This window comes from Metopolophium dirhodum, chromosome 9 (genome assembly GCF_019925205.1).
Source record: "Metopolophium dirhodum isolate CAU chromosome 9, ASM1992520v1, whole genome shotgun sequence".
NCBI lineage: Eukaryota > Metazoa > Arthropoda > Insecta > Hemiptera > Aphididae > Metopolophium > Metopolophium dirhodum.
The window spans coordinates 21,576,370-21,602,578 of NC_083568.1; the positions used below are offsets into that span (position 1 = coordinate 21,576,370).

Genomic DNA, 26,209 nt, shown 5'->3' on the forward strand with positions numbered 1-26,209 from the left:
ATTCGTATTTCAATATTTAATAGCAAACCTACTTGAAGTTTTTCATTATATTTACATCCATATAATATTTTTTTAATTACTTTTCCATGTATACATTATACATATTATTTTAATGATCTAAAAGAATATACAGACGGGTGAAAGCAATTTACAAATGTTCCGAGACACGTCGATAAGAGTATTTAGGAATATAAACTTTGGCGTGCGCACTTTTTATAAGTGCTATAAAAATTGTTTTATAATAAATGACGTTTTAATATTATTACTTATCAATGGTTCAACACTTACAGTATAATGATATTATTATACAAACACTTTCAAAGACAAGGAATTTAACACGCATGGACAAGAAATCACATTACAACATCTTTTTGATTGACGGACAAAGTCGTGATTCGCATAATATCGTTATTATGACGCACTGAATAATATAATATTATTATAAAAACGATTATCCCCGAATCCCTCGGGCCATCTGCCACTTACTTTTGTGTGCATGCGCATCACGGTTATCAATAATGTGCCCCACTTATAGTCTGTCCAGCGAGAGAACGTGCGGCGCACCGACCAAAACTGGTTGCCCCACGCAACACTCTGCCATAGGGGAACCGGTTTTGATAGCAGTGAGACGCGTGGGGGGTGCGCAGAATCGTCGCGTTCTCTCGCTGGACAGAGCATAGTAGACGAAGAGTATTCGTTCTAAGATTATAGCCGTTTTCATCGATGTAAATATTGTACCCAAGTATTATGACATAATATAGAGTTGATGATACGCCATGCAAACGAAATCTTATACAATTTTTAATGTACGTTAACACTAGAATGAATCTTGAATTTTCTTTCAAACTTATTCCGACTACAAGCTATTTTTTTTTTTTGTTAAAAGTTTTGTTGGGCGGTAAGCAGTCGTTTTAAAGTATTTGCCAACTCACCAGTGCTCCAAAAAAAGTGCACCAAATTGCGTTGTAAATTTATTTAAAAAGTTCTGGCAAAAGGTTATACGTATTTAATTTTTTACATAGTGCCTACATATTATTTTTAAATATCATATTATTGTATATTTTTATTTTTATTTTTATGAATGATATCGTACTATAATTTATTTCGTTAATTTATTTTTTTTAATAATTTCAGCAATATCGGCAATGAATTATTGAGCATTTAACACTATAAAATATTAATTACAGCCACATTAACATAGGTAGTGTACCTATAGCTATGAAAAATCAAAGGTCCGAGCCTTTAAAACCATATAAGTGTAATATTATGCTATATTTTTTTTAATAAATCAAAAGTGGGTCAACATTAAATTTCAGAGTGTAAGCTCAAGATTTATGGACTTGATACAACGTTGGGTATGAATGAAAATAACTACGAAACTCCACGACAGACAATTTTAATCGAAACACATATTTTGTGTTCAAATATGCATATACCAATTTCCATCTTAAATGTTTGTAATCGAGTGATATTATTCGGTGAAAGAATGAATCAGCTATAAAATATGTAAATGAACATTGTATTATTATTGTGTAGTATAAAATCATGCAAACCTATAATAAGTGTATGTGTATATTTATGCGTACAATTAACTATCTAGGTAATAGGGTATCAAGTTTGTTGAGATTACTACGTCGTTCATCGTAAACGGAATTATTTCTAATTGGTTGAATGCATTTCATTCCTTCAATCGATAAAAATGTTGCTAAAATATACATCAACATTTTTTTATAATTACATATTAATATTACTATTACTGCGAACATTATGTTTAGTAATTTATGAAAAAGGCAAAATAAAAAACCCAGATAATAACCAATGGGTAATAATGTAATAATAGTTTCGTGTTTGTTCGTGTTTTTTTTCAGTATAAGCACGTAGGTATAGAGTATATTGGTTTTATAGGTCAAGTAAGAAAAGAAAGACCTTTTATAAATACCGATATTAACCTAATTTATATAAGTAGAACGCAGGTTACAGGTAGCCATACGCCTATACACTTATAATTACTAAATTTTTTTTATCTTCCTGGTTTGTGGTTCTTTAGGATATTCTACGATTCATTTGATTTGTATAAATCATTGAATTTAAAGGCCCAATATAAAATAACTTAGTTGTCAATTAGTGTCTGACAATAATATTAAAGTTTCAAGTTTGTTCATATAAAATTAATAATGATAACGATAAGGACATAAGGTACTAATTTTTACATAGTTTTTTACATGAAATAATTTTTTTGGATAAATACAACTAGGTATCAAGAAAGAAGTATATTTATATATATATATATATAATATATACAAATTTATACGACACAGTTCATTATTGTTTTGTAGTTGCTATCATCAAATTACCTGCAATTTATTTAATCATAACACAAATAGGACAATATAAAAACGTTAACTTTTACAATACAATTCAATCTGTTTGACAAAATTAAATAAAAAAAAAAAATTAAGTGTAAAATAAATTTATATTAAAAGTTTAACTTATGGCAATATATTATCTGAAGTTGAAATTTATTAAGATCAATAGAAAAAAGAAAAAGGATAAATGTGTAAGCTAATCATGGTTTATTAAGATTAATTTTATAAATTTAATGCTCACAATAAATTATACCAAACGTACAATTTCTCTTAACCTTATAAACTTTAAAAGTATTTAGTTGATTATTATAATTGACATTCTCTATAATTTAATCATGGTAAAATAAATAATAAATGACAAGATTATTCGCTTCAACTAAAATAAATATAATTGTACCTATATTTTTTATGAACACGTATGTAGCATACTTGACACTTTTTTTTATGAAAAAATTGACTAATCCAGGATTCTCAATAGTTACATATTAGACCTATAATATAGAGTACAGGTACTGGATTTAAGTATTCGTATGCAATAACTCGGCAATAACGTTCTACTTACTGGTAACATGTGACCAATATGTTGCATATACAAAAAAAATTGTATGTACAATATAGTGTGACACATTATTATTTCGAGTTAAAATTTTTTACTCATTTGCGTAGTCCTATTCGATGTTTTATACTTTTATATTTCAGAGTTACAAGTTTGAAAACATAGTTTAGAAAATATATTTTTTGTGGTGTATATAATTTAAATAAAACCATAATTTAATAATTTATTGTATGTATAAAATAATTTTGAAAACCTTTTCTAATTTATAAAGAGGGACGTTTTAAACTTTTAAACAAATGATGTACATATTTTAAAGGTACATAATATTATAATAGTGAATTGAATTATTATAATATACACAAAAAAAAACATTTTATCAATATAAAGGAACATAAGTTAATAAACGATTTAGTAAAAACAATTACTCTCAAATTACTGGTCATTCTGGACTTAATTTTAAGATTTGTTGTTTTTTTTAAATATATTTGTTATTTATTTTGTATGCTATAATTTTATTAATACAATCTATAAAGATGAAAACTATTTAAAAAAACAAAAAAATGCTCGATTTTCAAGAGCCAATTCTAAATTCAAATATATAGCGTGGATCACCCTGTTAAAAAATTAAACTATAAACACCGTCCGAGTCTCAAGGAATCAATTGATAACATTTTTATTGGAAACTGATTTTGAGTCTATGGATTACAAATGATGATACATTAGTTTTTATATAATATCATATTAAGATTACGAAGACATTCACACTCGAATTTAATTATTCTGGACACGTCCTAGGATAAAAATCTTATGATATAACATAGGACATATTATATTTTTGACATTTAATTGTTATTTGTGCACGGATTCCGTACAGCGTGTTTCGTTCTCGATACCCATCTACTCATTAAGCGTCTTTTGGTTTTTTTTTCAATAGATCTTGAGCCCGGCAGCTGAGGCCATTAGCTATTTTAGTTTTTTACTGTAGGTTATTAAGTCGGTAGGGGGAGTTTTGTTTGGCAGAATTTTTGATAGGGCACCTGTAGGTATCTGCCATGCCCGGGTGGGGGATGGCGACACTTGTTCTCCGGACACCGTGACTTGTCCTAAGGAAAATGCCACCCATGGCCGAGGAATCGAACTTTGGTCGACTGCGTCGCTGCCGACGCCTTAGTCCGCTCGGCCACTCCGTCCCCCGCCTTTTGGTTTATCGCGAGATTAATCCTAGCCGTGTATCAATTAATCGTGTAACAATGCGACTAAGATCGTAGAACAGGAAACGCACTGTCCCGGTTTTTCTACGAACGCGTGTAATTAGTTTGCGTATTCATTTAAAAGGGTTGTACGTACCATATATTTGCATTTGGAGGAAACGCTGTAGTACCTACATTTATTGATCCTATATAATATATACGCGTATAATAACCGACGCTACGAATCACGGTAGGCAAAAGGGTCGACATTACCGGTGTTTATAAATCTAAATAAAGGGAGTAAATAATAATAATATATGGTTGTACATTATGTGATTATATTATTGTTGTCGTTGCCAATTTTGTTGCTGTATTGTTGTTCTTGTTGTTGTTGTTGTTATTGTTGTTTGTTTGTTAATCATTATTATTTTACAGAAATTTGTATACGGTACAGTATTATGTTCTCGAACAGCTCCTAAACCAATTCGAAACACACGAAAAATAAAGCGTTACAGCGTTAACCATCAATATAATTATTATTATTACCTATATTACATTATTATTTTGTCGACGTCAGCCGGACGCACTGTGCGGGTAGGAACGGTTGAACGGTTTGACGTGTTGATGTGGCACTACGTGTGGCAGTTTGAAGGGTACTTTTGTTGAAACCCCCCTGACGTTGCGACAGCCAAAATTATTCAATTATCCGATTAGACTTAAGTATTGCTAGTGCTTTTTCAGTAAGTGTGGCCGAACAATGATACCTACTCAACTGCAGGTGAATAAAATAATTTATTTAATTTTTAAAACAACGTATGAAGTACGTTTTTTAGGTAAGTAATAGGTATTGTAGATGAGGCATGCAAACTGATTTGAAAATAATCACAATATTATTGATGATTATCAACTGTCACAAAGTTATAGAAACGTACTTGCTGGAAAACAGTCATCAATATATTGTAATATAATCAGTTGAAAATTTACATTCGGTTTAATGAGATGATGGTTTGCAATAGCCGTCTAAAATTTAAGAATTTTACTAAATATAGAAATTGAGAAAATCGTAGTACACCAGTTTTTATCTTCTAAAAAAAGCACTTTGTACTTTTATAAACACGATGACGTTACATCCAAGGTATATTTTTTTAAAAAAACAGAAGTGTGCGTGTACACGTGTTGAAATCCTGTAGAGAATAGAGAAAATGATTTTCCATCCACCGAAGAAGTGATAAGATACAATGCTCGTCAATCGTCATCTAGTTTGTGTTATTGGTCCGGTATCTTTCAACCCGTAAACCGCAGTAAAGATGCATTTCTTGTTTGTCGGTAGGTATATACCGGTCCGTTTTAACATTAACCTGGCCACGGCACCGTGTAAATGGAAATGGTTAAAATGTGTAGCTATTGTTTGGTGAGAATATCTACCAACTCAAGCTCTCCCTCGAGTGTAATATTCTATCCAAACCACTATATAGGAGCGATAACCGTGACTAAGAGAGATGCACTTCTTTAAAAACCATCACCGGAGGGGTGTGTCAGAAACATAATCTATTCGTCATTTATTCGGATTATATTCGTGTTGGGTCTCAATCATCGGTTGTTCGTTATCTACGATGACAAAACCGAAGTAGGTAGTACCATTTACAACAATATTAATATAATAATAACAACAACACTAACGGCAATAATAATATACGAAACGCGAATTTGACGCGATTCCCAGTTTGGATTATGGGTGTGTAGTGTAAATAGTGTCTACTATAATATTATGTTTATCCGACTACTGCAATCTATAGTTACTATATTTAACAAATACACTGGTTTTATCCGATCAAAAGCCTATAATATATATTTAATTTATACGCGTTAAAAAAATTATCTTTTTGTGCAACTGCAGTCTGTATGCACCAGCACTTAATGGATAAATCCAATGCCTTTAATGCCGAACCGTTCGATATTGGTGTAAACCGTTTCTTTGACTAGGTGGTGCAATAATAATAATAATGATGATAAAAAAAAAATGGCATAAGATGGAAGACGAGGATCGGATTTCGAGACGTATATACAAAGACTGTACCGCATCGGAAGTGGAAATGTTGACCAGAATCATATTGCGTCAAACGGACAAAACAAAGATAAGACGACCTAGTTTTCATTGAAAACTATTTTAAGATGCGATACGCATTTCCGCGTTTGAGTGTACGCAAACGTACCCGTCGCGTCGCGCTGCATTAACCGGATCAAAAGATAGAACGGTTTATAGAAAACGTTTGCATTTGCGATTATTTTTAAGTATTTTAGAGTGGTTTCTCCCAGGCACCGGGGACATTTTAATTTTATACAAAAAACCGAAGATTTACCTACTTTATCTATTTTTGAAGTGCCATGTTCGTTTCTTCTCTCCAAAATGTACGTGATAATTAATGGTCACCTCGATCTATATTATGCTCGTCCATAGTGCTTAACTCGAAAGCATTTTTAATACTGTAGGTCTAGAATAAAACGAGTTTATGAAGTAAAAAAATACCATGACCTAGGATTAAATTAAAAACTGATACTACTTTAAATTATTTTTACTATTCGCTGTGTACCTATATGTCTTCTGGAGCATATATTAAATACAATGTTGACTGTATGTCATGTTGTTATAATAAAATCAGAATATTATAATAATATTATTATCCTGGCAGGTTTAAAATATATAATATAATGTATTTGAACTTGATATCGGATCAATTGCATGCCGGCATGCCGCATTATGTTCGACTATAATATTATTATTATACTCCACGTGTTTTCAGTGACGTTATTTAGGTGGATTAAACACAGCAAATATCGCTTAATATCTTGTTTCGACTATATATTATTATATTTATCCAAAATGAAACGGAAAATGATTCAATCTAATGAATTTCAGGAATGATGGGTTATGCGCATCGTCTGTAGTGGCATAGATTAAACTTACTCGTATATATAGGTAATAAGTAATAATACACTATCACCACAAGCGCGTAGGTACCCACAAATTGACTATATTAAGATGCGCGTATTTATTTTTGTTTTCCATAAGATCTCTTTCAATATGAATATTTCACTTAAAATAAAACAACATCGTTACAATTTTGATTGTGAATTTTATAGACAAGTTCCTGTCTGCTTATTCATCTGTAGGTAGTTAACTATCATACAACTTGATGTTAAGGCAATTTAACTTAAAATATTTATTTAAATAAAAAAACAATAATGTTGCCTTAACTCCGAGTAATTTTTTTTGATCCTTTGTAATGTTTGCGGACCGGGCCTTTTTCGTTAAATCCGCCACTGTGTGTTTAACCAAAGAAATTCAAATTATATTCAGACAGGTAGGTACGTAAAAATTCAGGAAACGCTGTAATATGGATGATATTTCTAGATGCTATTCATGTATTATATTGCCATGTATTCGATGGCTTCTTGATTGATTGGCGAACGTAAAACACGATAGTAAAAGCGCTAATGGTTTAATGTGGATTTTATTCAAACGGTCCATTATAAAAATAATAATAATAATATGTATACGATTCCGACGAGTGTCGGGTTTAATGTATTGCCATAAATATCCACCATTGAAATAGCTTTATACCCCCTGCCCAAAGTCATGTCGATTGAATTGAATAACTGATGGTATAAATAACAATAATATGTATTCTAGGGTTTCTAAATGTTTATGCATCTTCGGATTTGACGGATTTGACGTAATGTATATAATATTTAGTACCTATAGCTAAGATTACACACGTTAATTATTTGAATATTTAACGTCATTTCTCTAAATTGTTTATTATTATTATTTATTTTTATACGAAAAAGGCCAAAAAGATAAGTTAATATTTTTATAACATAATTTAATTAAAAGTATTCGACGTTTTTGTTTCGTCGTAACCCGGTCGATATAGACGCTTTTATCAGGTCATATTCACCGCATTGAATTAAAATTGTTAGTTCAACGATTGACTCAGTAGAGCCTCAAATTCGATAATATTATTAGTTTACTTTGACGAGATGCATTACCACTTTGAAACGTTACTGATTGCAGATGGTACTAAATTATAGGTTTCGATGACTGTAATTTCACTTCTACTTCAACTTATAATTTAATTGGTTTAAATTAATTATTTCCTAACATACTTTATTAAATTAATAATGAAAAAATAACGACTATTGTGTCTGTGAAAATAGATACCTAACATTAATATCGCTTAATTAATTTTATAGTAAACTATATAACTTATAAACTTACTTCATTAACATTGCTGATGTTCATTTGTAACTTATTATTATTATTTTTTTTTAACTACGAATATTTATTGTAATTGTTTATAAGTCATAACATGCATACTATATTATACCTGGAGTTCTCAAAATTTGTTCGTGGTTGGTAAACTATACTAAATAGTCGCACCCAGCATGTTAGTGATAAATTGGGAATATATTATGTGTATATTTTTTTTATGAGAATAAAAATGTAATATTTATATTCGTTAATATTTTGGTTGACTTAAATAAAGTCATGTCTGTTAACGTTAATTTAAAATATGAAACTAAAAATATAGAAAAAATAAACATAAATAATAATGTCAAACGATAAGTTTTACTTACCATTAAACTTTTAGGTAGTTGTTATAAATTATGTTATAATTGAATTTATTCCTCTGAGTAAAAATTTAAAGTGTTGTAATAATTTATTTTATTTTTATGTGAATAAATGATACTGTTATCAGCAGTTTAGAAATGTTAATAGTTTTTTAGTTCTGAGGTTTTTTGGTTTTGTTTTAATTTATCTAACTATATTGATTCGAGCTATTATTACTCTAACGACTTATTAACTATAAAATGTAAAATTGAATTGTTTTAAGTGCTGAGCGGAGCAATAATTCTGAGTGTATTTGTTTTACACTGATGTGTTTGCGTGTGTATTTTTTGTGTCTGTCATCACGTTTTTGTGTGGTAAAAATGCTATTCAATCTATAACTTCGTATCATTAGACTATCGATATCAATAAAATATAAAGGGAAAAAAACGAGAAGAATTGTAATGATTTTTGAACGAACGATATTATAATGGTTAGGTCGATTTTAATTCAGATACTACCTACCTTGAAATATATAATATAATACTTAGTAAAAATATAAAATTTAAACAACCAGACTAAGATATACATTGGTTCTATGTTCACAATGGTTGTCGGTTAATAAGACTACGGATACATTAAAATGCCTTGGTTTTATTCACAAGTCATACAAACACAAACACATTGTTATTACTTATTACTTACTTTATCGTAACGCACACATTAAGTATGTAAAATTGTTTTCATTTTTCAATCATAATAATATTGTTCAAAGGAAATTTACTTTCGGTCAAGTTTTACCCCAAATAAACAAAGTTGACACCTCGCTGCTTTAATAACGGCACAAAGTTAAAATATTCGCACAGGGTCAACTAAAGCATTCTGTTATTATGAATGCATTACAATTATTATGAAATATGATCGGAGCGAAACCTAACTTTTATGTGATCCAATTATATCGGTACAGAATATAGGGTACCTACCGTACAATACTGTATCACATAAACGAGTATCGTATTATGTCACCATAGAGCATGCTTTAATAAATTAGGTATCTATGTTTCATACAGAAAACGAGAAATAGCAAATTTATTTTATTTGATCGAAATAACGTCATAATAATAGTATAACACAAGTGCCTTTACAACAAAAATTAAACTGCTATATAATTCACTACAGCGAATATTTTATTTTTATAATTGCTTAATCTGAAATACCTAATCATTTTCATTTGTTTATTAAATTAAATCCGGACACGCATGAATGCACGATTACGTTCAAAATGTAGAAAATACACTATACTTACCGAATTTCACATTTTACAAATTTTACAGAGAGTTAAAAATGTTTTTCTAAATAAAATAAAATCTTTGATGTTGTACATACATTATTGTAATATCCTCACTTAGATAGCTCATATTATAATTAACGATTGAATATTTTTAAATGCACCGAAAAAAGACCAAACGCATTAAGTTTGTTACCAACAGTTAAAAAATATCTCTATAAACCTAATGAGCTTAGCTACCTATTAATATCAATGATACTTATCTACCTACATTTCAAACTATTTATTTGTATTGCAGCAAACATAATTAATTTATAAAATATTAGGTAATATTATATGTTTCTATGTAACGATGAAATATAATTTATTATAGTTTACCCCAAGTTAGAGGGTATCCACACTGGTGGGCCTCCCTCCTCACGCCATTTCGTGTTTTGTACCATATTAGCTATCAAATTTACTTATTGTATTGTATATAAATATTACAGATTGTAAATACTCTATTTTTATCTAATAAAAATGTATATTTACAATCTGTATTTACACGTTGTACAATAAGTAAAGTTGATGTGGTTTGATTGTTGGAAGTTGGAAGTCACCCAATACCCCGGAAAGGCACTGAGTGGCTTATAGTTATACCTAAATATTATAACTTAATAAAACTAACATTTTATTGGAATTAAAGCTTTTTATCGGAAAAACTGTACTTTTATAATTTGCCGTAGAAGTATATTACACCATAAACATGTAAACATAAATATAAGATAAAAATATAAAATATATCATAAATAAATTGTTTTTTTATATAAAACCGTTAATATTTGCTGTACTTACATTGTGAATCTTTTGTTTTATTTTTATGACTAGATACATAATATACAGATAAACAAATTGTTATTTATGTATTTTTACAAAAAAATTAGAACAATAAATAAACTTATGTATAGGATACGTCTTATTGTCTACGCTTTTGTTTATAAATTAAAATTATATTATAAATAGTTTTTTTTAATTTGTAAGGTAGGTAACTAACTATTAAAATTATATGAAATTAATACTGAGTTAGTAAAAAATTACTAATGAGTGAGTAATAAAATGTGTTAAAATAATAATAAATAATTGAATTATTTCTGCAGAAAATATATAATAATAAAAAAAAGTTGTAATTATTCATGCCGAATTCTTAATCAAGTTTTCCATCACAGTATTTTTATTACCAATCTTTTTTGTGTCTTGTCATTCTGGTCTGAAAAAGAACATTTTCACTCAACATATAGGATTGTTTATGGTGATATTTTTGAGGGACACTAATTCCAACGAAGTATACACATTATTATAGTTCTGCGTGCAGTTAAATAATAATTTTTTTAGTTTATAATCAAAATAAATGATAGTGTAGTACTTACTATAGTATAGGTACCTACTATATTTAATTATGTATAAAAGGTAGGTACTTTCAATTTCAGCTGATCACAAAGGCTGCAAAGATCACATCAGATGGTTAGTCAAATCGTTATGGCAGAATGTGATAATGGAATACTGTAGGTATTTTAAGTTGGAAATTGGTCCAGTTACAGTGGATGTACCTAATAGTCGACGATCCGAAATTAGTCATGGAGTTTAATAATATGGTTATCACTTTATCAGTGAAACAATACATAAGCAACTATTTGGTAAACTGTTATTGAATAAAATAAATTCGATGTTTATGTCAGTTACAGGTGAAACAATATATGGGTATTTGGTAAAATATCGACGCCAGTGTGCTTGTGAAGTAATGTGGATGATCTGTTGGAATTGGAATTATTATAGTTATAATAGTAGTATGAAAACCATTGCACCATTGCACCGTTGAGTCATTTATGGCTGGATAATATTTATTATATTGATAGGTAACATAAGTGTTATAGTGAAAATGAATCGTAACTCAAAGTTTAAATAAATAAAAAAATATGATTACATAATTTTAGTTGGCCATTAAATCGCATAATTACCTGCAATAAGTCCCTTTAAGTTTGACTAATGATCTTACGCTTTAAAATCATGTGTATTAACTATTAAATTCAGGTTACAGAGCAGAAATTGGAAAATAATAGAAATTTATCCAAATTTAATAGTGATTCTTATTTTTTACTGATTTTAGATCTGTACCCAAATAGAGAAATAAAATGTGTACTGTTGTTATAAATTTGGAAAATAGAACATTAACTAACGTAAAAAGAAAGTGATAGTATAATTTAACCGAAACATTATTGAGGGCTCTTACAGTGAACACAAAATAAGATCATGAGATTTTCTTTGTTGTTGTTGATCAATAAATTATTATTTATTAATCATTATATGCGAGCAAATTTACAATTTCATTATTTCTTTATAAACTGTACTAATATTGGGGAGGGGTGGGGATACATTTTGTTTATTTCTCAAGTCAAAGCGGACTTCCTAATTCCGTCGGAATTCAGACAGCGAGTAACGACATGGAAGTTTGAAATTAATTTCATTAAAGTATAATAACATCTTAAAAAAAAACAAATAAAAAATAATAATGGTAGTATTTAAGACTGATAAAAAAAGGCTGTAAAATATCGGTTATGATTTTTCCATACTTTTTTCGACACTATGAAACAAGGAAAGAATAATTCATATTATTATGTTTCAGATAATAATTTTCAATATTAAGCTTTATGATATTTAACAATTTAAAATAGAATTCGGTTGTTCCTCAAACAAAAATGGAAATTTAATAATTTTGCTGATAAATATAATGTGTATAGTTTAATATTATTTCTCCTAATATTATATGTTGTTTGAATACAATAATAAGTTGAATTGCTTAATACAATCTCAATGTAATATGTGTTACAAAATAGGATGTGTAACCTTATTAGATATTGTTGACATATAATAAATGACTTATTCTATTTTTAAATTAAAACGTATGGAGACAATACTTCTTACTGGTTGCGTTTATATTTATGAACTGAGAACACAATCTTTAAGACCAGAACTAGCGCCCCCTCCCTCCAATACAGTTTTCCAATTAAATAACTGATAGGTATGCGACCTATGACGTGAATGATCATTGGTCATACTAAAATCATTATTTAAAACAATTAAAATTTAAAAATGAATTATTAATTTAATTAATTTATAAATTTTACAAACTATTCAGTATTACCTACGTATACATTAAGTCTATCCTACTCTATCAAATAAATATAATATAGCTATAGAAATGTTCAAAGACATTTTCACCATAAATTGATAATTTATATTGATGTATTATTTATTGAAATACAAAAAAAAATAATAATAATATTTAAAATAATAAATTAAATAGTTTTAGCCAATCCAAAAAACCATAAATGTATTAAAAACATCGATGTATTGCCTGTTTCTTTTGAACCTATATTTGTATATTGTATTATTTGTATTATAGTACCTACTTACTGGCTAATTAACATTTTTAAATGTTGTTATTTTAAGTTATTATTTTCAGTAAATGTATAAACCAATAAAATTAAAATATGAATTGAAAATTTCTCTTAGGCTTGTAATATTCTTCAGATGATTTATTATGTAGTATTTTCAGTTAAAGTCTTACGTAGGTAGTTACATTTTTATAGTACTAATACAATTACAAGTTATAACAATTTCATCCTAAGGAGCCTGTACTAAAACATTGTCATATTATTTAATATTTTCTTTAAATGCATTGATTCATATGAATTCGAAATGAATTTGAAAGAACCAAAGAACAAATAGATAGTAATATGCTACCATGTAATTTCACATTCATCTGATAACAAGCTTAAATAAATAAATACCCTTTTCATTCATATCTATTTAATGAAATTTTAAATCTTTAAATTCAACGGAATGGTATAGCTAAATGAAAATCTTGTATCCGTCATCTAAACCATAATACCATTGTCACATGTTATATATATATATATATATATATATATATATATGATATAGATATGACATATAATACGGGCATTATAAGTTAGAAACAGATAACAAAATGATATTGTGAAGTGTTTTGAAAAAAAATGTATGGTATATTGTAAGTAGGAACCTAGGTATGTCCTATACCTATATAGATCAATGATACACTAGGTAAATCATATTAAAAAAATGTATACTTTTCAACTTTGATTTATTAAATAAAATATATTAAGTAACACATGAAAAGTAATAAAAAATAGTATAATAGCAGTAGTGATGCTTAACAGATTTTAGATAGATAATTAATACCCAACTAGTAATGTCAGTTTGAAAGTTATGAACTATACCATTATAGTCATTAGTACCTACACATATTGACTTAAAAATATAATATTATGAATTTTTTTTTTCAAACGGATGATCTTCCTCTGTTGTATAAATTATTTAGTTTTACCTCGTTATTGAGTAAGTAGGTAAAATCTAATATGTGTAAATGTATTTTAATTCAATGATAAACTATTTTATACGAACAAAGAATTATTATAATATTTATGCAAAAAAAAATTATAATTGGGAAGTATAGAATATCTTTAAATATAACTCATAAGAACACAAAATATTTTGAAAATTTTAATATAAATATTTGGTTAATATTTCATATGTCTCTAAGTATATTATTAATTTTTGAATTCTAACTTAAAAACAATATTTATTTTATCAAAATAAGACGTTATAATAATTAATATATATTCTTGATTTTCCTTAATTATTTTTTTTTTTAGTTTTTTAAAAGCACAAAGAGTTGGTTCTTATGATCTTTAAAGTACCAACTATATCCCACTTCTTATCAGACACACCCCTATAAAAAAGATTTTGAATTTTTTTTACTGCTAAACACAAACAACTAATATACACATCATTGTAAAACCAAATTACCAAAAGATAATAAATAGATAAAATATATTACCTATACATTATCTCTCCACTCAGGATCTTAAAATACAATTTAAAATAATATTCAAATAATCAATTACCTAGGTACTTAATAATATATAAATATTAACAGTTTTGGCAATGACAATTTAAATGAATTTATCAATCATGGATTTAAAATTAGTTTTTAATATTTTTGTGTAGCTCTTATGAATATCTATCCTAACCTAACAGAACATTTTTATTAATAGCATACACAATGTTTATTTAGGTGAGAAGACTTTAGACACTTTTGTTCAGTAAAATGATGATGGATAACTATCTATGGTAATATCGATTTTTATTGCCACGTTTTAATAAAAGCCCTTTATATTTAAGTTGAAAATAATAATGTTTTCAAGAGAACTAGCAATAAATATAAAACAAGCATTATCGTGGCTTATAAAGTATGAGTTAGAAGTCAAAACTAACATCATCCTACAAGGTCAGTACTGGCATATTATATATTAATAATATATGCTATGCTATGAAATTATATTGATATTTAAATATTATTATAATTAATAATAATATAGTATAATACGCGAAAAATTCGTTCAAACCAACCGTATTTTTTTCAACCCTTAGATTGGTTTACAGCTCTTCTTCATTCTAAACGGTTGCTTCTAAACTTGATATTTGTTTTAGTTTTTATAGCTTCCTACTCAGGATTTTACTTGATTCGCCCGATGTACGTGAATTTCTAGGTCAAACTTCGAGGTAATTCTTCCCCCCTTTCTACCTTGTCTTTTAGTGTTTAATATGTAGTTCTTATCTAAATGTACGTGGTACGTCCGGAAATTTTTTTCTCATCTTAATAAAATCCATTAAAGAACGTCCCTCGCCGACTATTTCGAGTACATATTTGCTGGATTTTCACTATATTAGATTATATTTTCCATGCTGCTCAAACACCACGTTTTCGGTGATTCTAATACATTTCTATCAGTTTCATTTATGAACAAAGTTTCACAACCATACAATTTTATGCTCCTCAGATTTATGTCTTGACGAGTCTCTTCTTGATATTCAGGTTTGATTTCCTTGACGTTAATAGTATCTCTTTATTATTGATAGCGGCCTTTACCAATTCTATTCATAGTTTGATTTCTCAAACGTCCTGACCATCTAACGTGATCTTGCTCCCTAAATATGAAAATTTGAAAACTTGAACTAGCATAATAAAGTAACCTAGATAACATCAGCTTCTGCATTTTGAGTCTTTTAGACACAAACCAATACATTTGTCTTTGTATTATTTTAATTATAATTTATATTATATTACTATCCACCAAACATGCTCACCCCCTCTTCCTTCGATGATGCAGTTATTCAAAATCTGGTTTTTTGAATTTTTAAGTATACTTTAAGACTGTATATTTTCAAATTCTTGAGATTTTTTGTATTACTTAAGGAGTAGCATCTGAAGAAACTAACTTTTCAACGTTTTTCAAATGAGAACATCCTATTAAGCTATAAATTATACGATAAAATACTAAGTGGATATATTTTCTGAAATTTTTGACATAGCAAGTACAAAATTCGTACTAGTAGTTTTTCGTATTTAAATAATTGTATGCAGAACAAAATAATATTTATCTCCGCTATATATATTCTCAAATTTCAATAGAAATTGTATACACCATCACGATCTGTGGAACGAAGGTAAAAGCATATTATGATAATAATATTATTTTACGGTAAACTTTTGAAAACTTAATCTTTGATAACTTGATTCCTTATACGACGTATAAATAATTGTTTAATTACACATAACTTCGTAGAAGTTTAGAATAAAATCATATATGCCTATTCTGGAACGTATAAGTAATGATTTTAAGTACCTATCTATGTAATTTCATTGTAGTAATAATCTCAGAATATAGTAATGTTGTTACCATTTTATGCTAACCAAACTTGATAAACATATCAATATTCTGGATTAACCGTAATTTGTGAAGATCAAAAATAATTACGAATTTCGCTTAGCAGTCATGATTGGTTAATGCGCTTTTATGAATGTTTTTTATAATATTATTTCTCAAGCGTTTTATTTGAAAATTTCAAAAATTGTATATCGCTTAAATTCAGGAAATATTCAACATGGTTTTTTGGGTCAATGCTCCAATTTTATGGACAAAATATTCACACGCCAAGTCTAAAATTTAGTGTGTGTGTGCATTTGAAATTCTGAAACATTTTAAAATTTGATGTATAATATAAATGTAGCCATATAACATTATATTATTTAGCGAATATTAATTTATTATTATGCGTTATTTTTCTGATATGTTTTAGATTCTGAGCGTAGCGATGCATAATATTGTATTAGTTTAACAATAATGTCTGTTTTTTAAAAATTTTTTTGAAGCCTTGGACGTTTTATTTTCAAAACATTTTATTAAATAATTATCAAATATTACAACTATAAATAATATGGTAATATTATAACAGTTCGTATTAATTATAGGTAGGTACTTGATACAAATATAATATAATTATTGGGGGACGGAGTGGCCGAGCGGACTAAGGCGTCGGTTGTGACGCACACCGGCGCTGGTTCAAACCTCGGTTCACGGGCGGCATTTTTCTTCGGGCAAGTCACGGTGTCCGGAGAGAAGTGCCGCCATCCCCCGCCCGGGCATGGCAGATACCCACGGGTGCCCACTAAAATATCTACCAAAACTACACACACGTGTTACACCTACAGTTCCCTCCCCTACAAACAAAAACAAACAGCTAATGGCCATAGTTGCCGGGCTTCACGATCAATAAAAAAAAAAAATATATATAATTATTAATTTGCTTACATATCAAATCCAATTAACTTTTAATACGATTTTCAATTAATACTCAGAACAATGATATTGTACCTATAAGTGTATTATAATACTTTTGTTAATAATTATTAAAAAATAAATATGATTTAAGAAGGGATTCTTTTGCGAATTTTATGCAGATGGTAAAGCGAACGTTCATTTGTGGGGCGGAAATTCCTTGGGGAGAATAGACCAGCAATCCATTATGCTTAATTTTTGTTTTTACTTATGTTTACAAAAAAATGAATGATTTGCAAAAATTAAGAAATAAACAATAATTTATTTTAGAAGGGTTTGTAAAAATTATTTAAGTTTATAAAAAAACTGCTTTAACGACCAGATCACACATCTTTCTCGATAAGCAGATGCTCTGTAATTTTAATACATATAGGTACAAAATATTATAAAACTGCTGGTGTTTTGAGTCAATATTATTCTAATACATTTTTATTCGTAGATAATATACACTCTATGGTTGGATGTTAGTTAGTTAAAAAAAAATGAATACGGTGATTGAACTTAATTTAGTTAGTTATTAATAATTAACTTGTATGCGATAAATAATTATAAAATAGTGTACTAGTTTGAAAAACATTTATGCTTGTAAAATATGTTGACACATTAAAACTAGTTTTGAAATTAGTTAAATTACTATAGGTACTTAGTATTACTGAAAAGTGCTGGGAATATTTTACTTCAGACTTACCAAAGTAACAACTAGATCCGATTTGCTACCAGCGACCATATTGAAGCATTATTCTACTATTAAACAAGTCTTTTTACTTATACACACAAAAAAAATAATATGTCATACATCAGTCCGCTCAGAATAAAATATATATAATAATTGTATTAAAATAAGATTATTAAAACCATAAATCTTACATAACGCTTTTTTAAATACATTTTTTTTTGTTATATTTTTAATAAAACAATATAATTATTTCTAATAATTTTTGATAATTAAATATTTATATTATTTTATTTTTAAAACATTCAAATTGAGTATAAAAAGTAGGTCAGCGCATTTCGGTGGTGAATGTTTGTCCATCGTTCCTTCGGGCCTCGGACAGGATAGTATAATTTTACTGTATTCGATTTGAATGTAATGATTGCATTCGATAAAAAACGATTCTGAGCGGACGAGGGAATCTTTCTTATTTAATTTTATTCGTTTCTATGTTGATAAACAAAGCGTTTTAAGAACAGCTTAAGAACGATTTATATAAATAGGTAATTTATATATTTATAATTAGGAAATATCATAAAAATGAAAAAAAATATAAAATAAAATAAAAAGCTCATAAGTTGCTCAAATGTTTTGAACATTTTACCATATCTAGGTATAGATAATATAAGTAAACAGCCCAAATTTCAAGTTTTTACGAATGTTTTTAACCGAATTACAACAAAAAAACTCCCAAAATTAAAATGTCTATAAATAGCTCAAAAATGGCTAAACTTTTTTTTCATTTTTCATTTGAAGCAATATTTCTTTCTGGTAGAAAACGACGTCCGTAATTATTTAATATTATAAAATCGTGAAATCGTACATTTTTTCTCCTTTAACCGCTTTTATTTCGAGTAGCGTTTCGAAAATCGAAAAATTACCTCTCTAAAGTACCAGCTCAAGAACATTACCTTTCAGAAAAGATGCTATACTTCATACTTTTGAGCAAGTTTAGAGGGAGAAAAAGTGTTTACAGAATAAAAAAGAAATAAACATCATTGTAAAACCATTACATTTCTCGCTCCCTTCAGAATCTAACAGTGAACATTTATTATTTTTTATTATAGAAGCTAAGTATTGCTCCATGAAATTCTACTCGTCCGAACCGAGAAGAAACGAAGCGAAGCAGCTCATCGCTGTAAACAGGATGGTGGTGTAATATTATTAATTTTAAATCAATTACAAATTTTTGTATTTGTAAAACGAATGTAATCGGAGTTTGTTTAAACCGACACTTGCTAGATTTCTTCACTAAATCTTATCGTATTAACTCTCAAGAAAAATATCTTTACAAAACACGTCGACCAACTAAATACCACACACACACACACACACACATTATTTTAAAATCATTACGTATCTCACTCCCTTAAAATATAGTAAGGAAAACAAATTGTTTTTAATAAAAATTATTACAAATGGGTAAATTTGTAATATTAATACACAACCGTAAAGAAAATGTACATTTAAAAAATATGAAATGTTCTAACCAACAAATTTACACTAAATACGTTTCATAATATTAAGCTCATTATCATTCGTTTACATGGTATTTTTTATGAAATGTATAAAACCCCATTTTTAAGTAGATATGTAGACCTCCTAACACCGTACCCTTTTAACAGAATAACTTAGGTACTATTCATATAATACTCATAAAAAAATTATAAATTACCGATTAAACAATGAAAAAAGTTTTTTCCCTCAAAAGTATGAAATCCTACAACGGAAATTAATTGTATAGCTTGGTTTCGTGTATAAGTATATTCTATTTTGACAAACATTCATGTTTTTTTTTTTTTAATAATAATTTCCAGTATAATTGTATAGAGTTTGTCATAATTTTACAAGTGCATTTTGCAAGTCATGATATTCGTTACCTATAATATTATGTAAAACTTTACTCGGAATCGGATTTTGTATGTTATGTCTAAATAGGATGTCAATATTATAATCATAACTCTGCTTTGAGCACGCACACATAAACCCGAAGACACATACCTACACAAATATACGCCTCAGCAACATAACATCAAATTATGAAACATCAAATTGTGAATTACTGGAATCGGTACTAAGTTAGATCGGTTTTATGTGCAGTTTATATGGCTTTCAATGTTTACTACGTACGCACAATAAAACGACGAGAAAGAAAATTATTTTAATGATGTTTACTAAGACTTGTCATTTTTACTGTTTGCAGTTATTAAAGTAAACCGTAAAAACAAAAATATCAACGATATCAATATAGAGATCCATTAGCTTCACCTACTTCTTATTTTTTCGTGGCATTTTTTTAGGTATTCTGTATTCACCAATAATGATCTTAAGCTATTTGATTGATACCTAGCATGCTTTCTATATATTTTATTCGAACATATTTATTCAAAAAAGGCAATTTGTTATTTGTTTTTGCATTATTTTAAACGTTGTATTTTACGACAATATAAAAAAACAATATTATAATAAATTGTTTTAAAACTATTCGGTTGAAATTCTTATCAACATATTATATGTTTGGACATTATAAACATTATAAACAATATGAATCTTTTATCTATAAAATGCGATCTATTTAAATTTTAAAGTATAAATATTATGGTATTGAATAAACAATACAAATATATCTTCTAAACTCTAGAGAGAACATTTTGTTTTCAATATCAGTTGCATGGTTGACTATTATAATAAATATACTTTATAATACAAACACTGATATAATTTTAAATAAATAAAAATGTTTAATTGATAAAGACAAATCAAATGCAATTATGACTAGGTAGTGGTATGAATACCGATACTAAAATGTCGAAGTGTTTGTTGGTTATTTAACTCAAATTATCTTAACTGTCATTAGTGCCGATAATGGTATTATAAACAAAATATTCAAGTAGGTATTTAACGTTTAAACTTTAAATTCACACGGGAAATATAAAATATTTATTATTTTTCGCGTGGCCGTGAATAAAACTATTTTTGAAGTGCGTTGTTCTTTGTAGTGCCCTGGACAAATAGCCTTATCGTATCTACTATATATCTAAAATAAGTAGTTTAGTGGTAGCCTAGCATGTCAACAAAGTAAAAAAAATAACAAACCGCCTAGCTTCTGAGTAACAATCATTGACTTTTATCCCTTAAACTAATAAATACAATTATGAAATTTTAAAACGATCAAAAAGTATTTTCCAATTCAATTTTTATGATCTACAAAGCTGCATATTACTGTGCAAAAATCATAAAATTAAAAAATTGAAAAATGTATAAGGTAATTATTATTATGTAATTAGTAATTACTATATTTTAGGCATTAGGTCTGGAGATGTAATACATTTGACATTTGTATACATCTTAATGTTTTAGTGCTTATAAAATGCAATGGAATATTAATTTAAATTATTACTCAAAAGCCTATCTAGATAAGTAGTAGATACATGCATTTAATTTTATATTCAAATTTAACTTATAAAACAAATTCATCTTGACCCTTGTTTTTTTTTAAATAGGAAGTACTGTAATGTATTCATTTTTATTAACGGGAAAAAAATCACAACAACGATTCTTGTTATTTTGATTCATTTACTTGGTACCTACATTAGCATTACTTAAATCCCTCCCTATACAATTTTTTTGAGAAGAGTATAATATATTTTCAGGAAATTGATTAAGTATATACGTATATATCGTGTACACGATACATTTTTCACAATTATATTTTGAGAAAAATCATACTTCATTTTAGTTTTAAAAAAATAAATCATTATGTTTTTCACCATTTCGGAATATTTTCAATTCAATTTGGATAATAATAAATTAAACTGTTTTACATTCTCCGCAAACAATATTATATGTATAAGTGAAAATAATATTACTGAATGGACTTTGATTGGCATCTTAAGATGTTGAACATTCGACATTATAAATATTGTTACTATAGTGCTTAGTATATGCTATAAAATTTGATTTAGTATTAATTCTGTTTACGATTTTATAATTAAAAGCGTAATACTTACACAAAACGTTATTAATAAATATTCATTTGAATTAAAATGTAGTACTTAAGTTTAATATTTTATGAATGATCGTTTTGAATTAACATATGAACATATGAACATTTGAATATGAACATATTTTTAAATATCAATTAGTAAACAATACTTTATACGTCAAAAGACAATAATTACATTTTTAATTAAATCAACTACTTGATTTTAAATATTAATATTTTATTCACAGTTTGTGTTAATGATGTTTAATATTAATTGAATAAAATATATATTAAACGTTTCCATTCCAAACTGAGTGTTACAATTTATGTAAGTCTTATAATAATATTATTATGTAAGTATTTTATGATTTATATTTAAAAAAAATTCTTATTTTTAAATAATGTGCTAATTTATAAACGAAAAATGTTCTCTAAAGAATGTTGTTTTTAAAAGTTTAAGCTTATTAAGTTTATTGAGTGGTTATCTAAGCTTATGGATTCATTACACGAAAATGTATTAACATATTTCCATGCAAATTTTAATTATAGTTCATGAAATATATATCATGACACCAAATATTATGAAGTTAAATTTTACATAATATTGTATAATGTGATATACGAGATAAAAATAACTTTTAAAATAAAAATTTTGTATTTGATAAAATTATGGATAACTTTTTCCATTGGAAATATTCAACGTCTAAGTTACAAAAAAAAAACATCTTAAAGTGTTTGACAAAGAATGGTGATCTTACTACATAGAAATATTAAAATTAATAATAACTTTAGTATAAAAAATAGCAACTAATTATAACTAAATCTAAAATTAAATGTATTTATGTATTTATATGTACTATAGGTATACTTAAGATAAATATTGCATCAATGGTTTATTTTTTTTTAGTTTTATAACTATTAAATATTATGAAAGGTGTTCCATTTTACTTACTTTAGAGTACGTTAATCAACTAACTGACCATATTTTTTAAAAGGTAGATTATACACAAAATATTATTCGTCCTGCGTTTGCACATTTGAAGTTTTGTCATAGGAATCTCATATCAAATTAATTGCTATAGAGTATGTACATTTGAATGTCAAAATCATCAGTAGTAGGTACTCGCTCTTATTATTTGACCATTTCAATAATAACTTTACTTCGTTTACTCTTTAAAATAATAACTATTAATTGATACCTTCACAAAACAACACGATATTCGGGAAAAACGTAAAATTTTCACAGATTATTTAACTATATTTTTGTAGTACAATTTACAAGGTTCCAGTGAATGAATGGCTCCAGTAAGGATTTTCACTTCTATAATTAGTATGCGTGTTTTATTACTTAACTACAGCAGCTGCAGTGGTATGTAAATAAATATTTGAGTAAGACAATCAAATTCCTGAAGGTACGAGAGAAAATAATAATCATAATAATAATAATAATCAACCATGGTAATGTTTTGAAAACATCATCGGATTTAGGGTTATATAATAAAATTATTATGTGTCTATATAATATTATTATGTATATTGTTATAACATTTATATTACTATATTAGCAACGTTATCATAAGTACCTAATTATTATTATTTTATTCATGTCGTTCTATGTTGTTGTCTTGGTCATCGGGATTTATTAATTATTATTATACCGAATTTGTTCCTCAGAGCGAAGTCGAACCTCGGAAAGGTGTGCGCGTTCATTCGGCTTGGTACCTAAAAATCGCTACAGTTGCCCCCGTCGTAAAATATTATCACGATTGGCCAAAATGAAAGAAACCGTATCTATATTATGATAATATTATGTTCTAGCTGGCGACCCTGCCGTATTATTTTATCATCATCATCGTCGTCGTGAAATAAGACGTCGGTTTGTAATTTAATTCACTCGTTTCAAAAAAAACTATTTATTATTTTTCAACGCAATAATCTGTCCGTAAAAGAGTAAATTAAAATCTAAGACCCCTGTCACAAGTGCAGGTGAAATTGTTAATTATTATTGACACCGTTGCGATTTACGCGCTTGTAATAATTATTCAAACACGTTTTAACACTGTAATATAATTTATTATATAATATTATCGTAATAACCGGTACCACACGGCATCTGTTCGTACCTAATGTAATATATTATAATAATAATTCGAGTGACCACTTACGTGTGCAGAGAACTACGCGAGAGAGACGACGCGAGCCCGCGACGAGTATAATCTAGCAACGATAGCCTCCGCGGTGGCCGAGCCGATTGACCGGGAAAAAAAATACACTCTGCGACAAGTTTACAACATCATGACGCAATTTTACGACTACAGCAGCGTCGGGGACGGCGGTCGACGAGCGAAATCCAAAAAAAAACGAAAAAGAAAACGGTGTAAGTACGAAAGTATTAATCACCGAAGGACACGCGCGAGCGAACGATTGAACGTTGTCCGACGACCGTTGCGGCATTTACCGTTATCCGAACGTTACTGAGCGACAACCGTATCCTAGGTCGAAACGACGCGCGGGCACTTTGTCGGTGGATTTCCGCGCCATCTGTTGAAAACGTAGGATTTTCGTTTTATATATATATATATATAATATATTTCGTATTTTATTTTTGTTCTTCTTTCGGTCGGACAGCGCGAGCTTTTATTATCATTCCTCCCCTCCCCTCCCCCCCCCCCGCCTAACCATTTCGTCTTTCGATATTTTTTTCTGCGGTTTTTAAGTGCAAACGCCTATTATATAGGTACTCGGGCGGCGGGCAGGTGGGTGTATACACCATATACTGCAGCCGCGGCTATGATATATTATACACCTCATCTATACGCATTGTCGTAGGTTCGCGACTCGCCGAGCAAGACTTGATGATGAATGAAATCGGTCGGCGCGACCCGTGTTGAAAACAATGACGTCGTCGTCGTCACCGGGTGAAAAAGTTATATTGCTCCAAGACCGAGGGCATGGCGGGGATGGGATGTAATACACCTCAGACACTTTCCGACGACCACACCGCGTTGGGGACAGACGGTTCTTAAGTGAAGAACGACCGCTGCGACCTTAAATAATACACACCATCCGAATGTTATAGCACGCGAAATAAGCGCGATGTGTCAGTGAGTGCCTACGTCGTTTTCCCGCGGCGGAAAACCAGCCATCTTAGGAATATTACTCGCAGTCAAAACCTGATTATAAATCCACTGTTGCCAATACGAAAATGTAGTCCTAGAACCGCGCCTGCCTATCTACACCGATAATAATATTATATTATTTTATGCGTAGTGTTTACGTTCCATGTATATTATACGCGCCCTCGTTGATATTATATTATATGATATATTTTATTTCATTTATTTCGTGTGGCTTTTTACACGCGAATCAACTACTTGGCGCTAACAGTGCCAACTGCAAACATACAATAACATGAATTAATATTTTAACACACAAATTAATATTCAAGAGTAGTCATTTAAATATGTGGTAAGATATTACTGCGACTATATTGTATATTATAACATTACAATAGTAAATTATTATGCTCGTTTTATAGATAGTGCAAAGCACATCATCGTTATTATAGTGTTTTAAACAATCACACTGCAGACACACACACCCACACGGCCCACACAGACACAATAATATGTGATGAAAAAAAAAAACAAAAACGTTTACGTTGCTGCCGAGAGTTGCTGCTGCTCTTTTAAACAATAAATCGTCGTGTATTGATTGACTGTGGGAATTCGACCGGAGCCGAA

General features: G+C 28.5%; 1 protein-coding gene across 1 annotated transcript in view; it reads right to left on the reverse strand.

Annotated features, from left to right (window-relative positions):
• Window positions 1-24,930, reverse strand: part of LOC132951831 (octopamine receptor beta-3R-like) — a 192,384-nt gene extending 167,454 nt beyond the window's left edge. Inside the window, exon 1 of the mRNA XM_061023832.1 lies at window positions 24,632-24,930. The gene's annotated coding sequence lies outside the window, so the exon portion shown is untranslated. The remainder of the gene's footprint in view (window positions 1-24,631) is intronic.
• Between the last annotated feature and the right edge of the window lie 1,279 nt (window positions 24,931-26,209).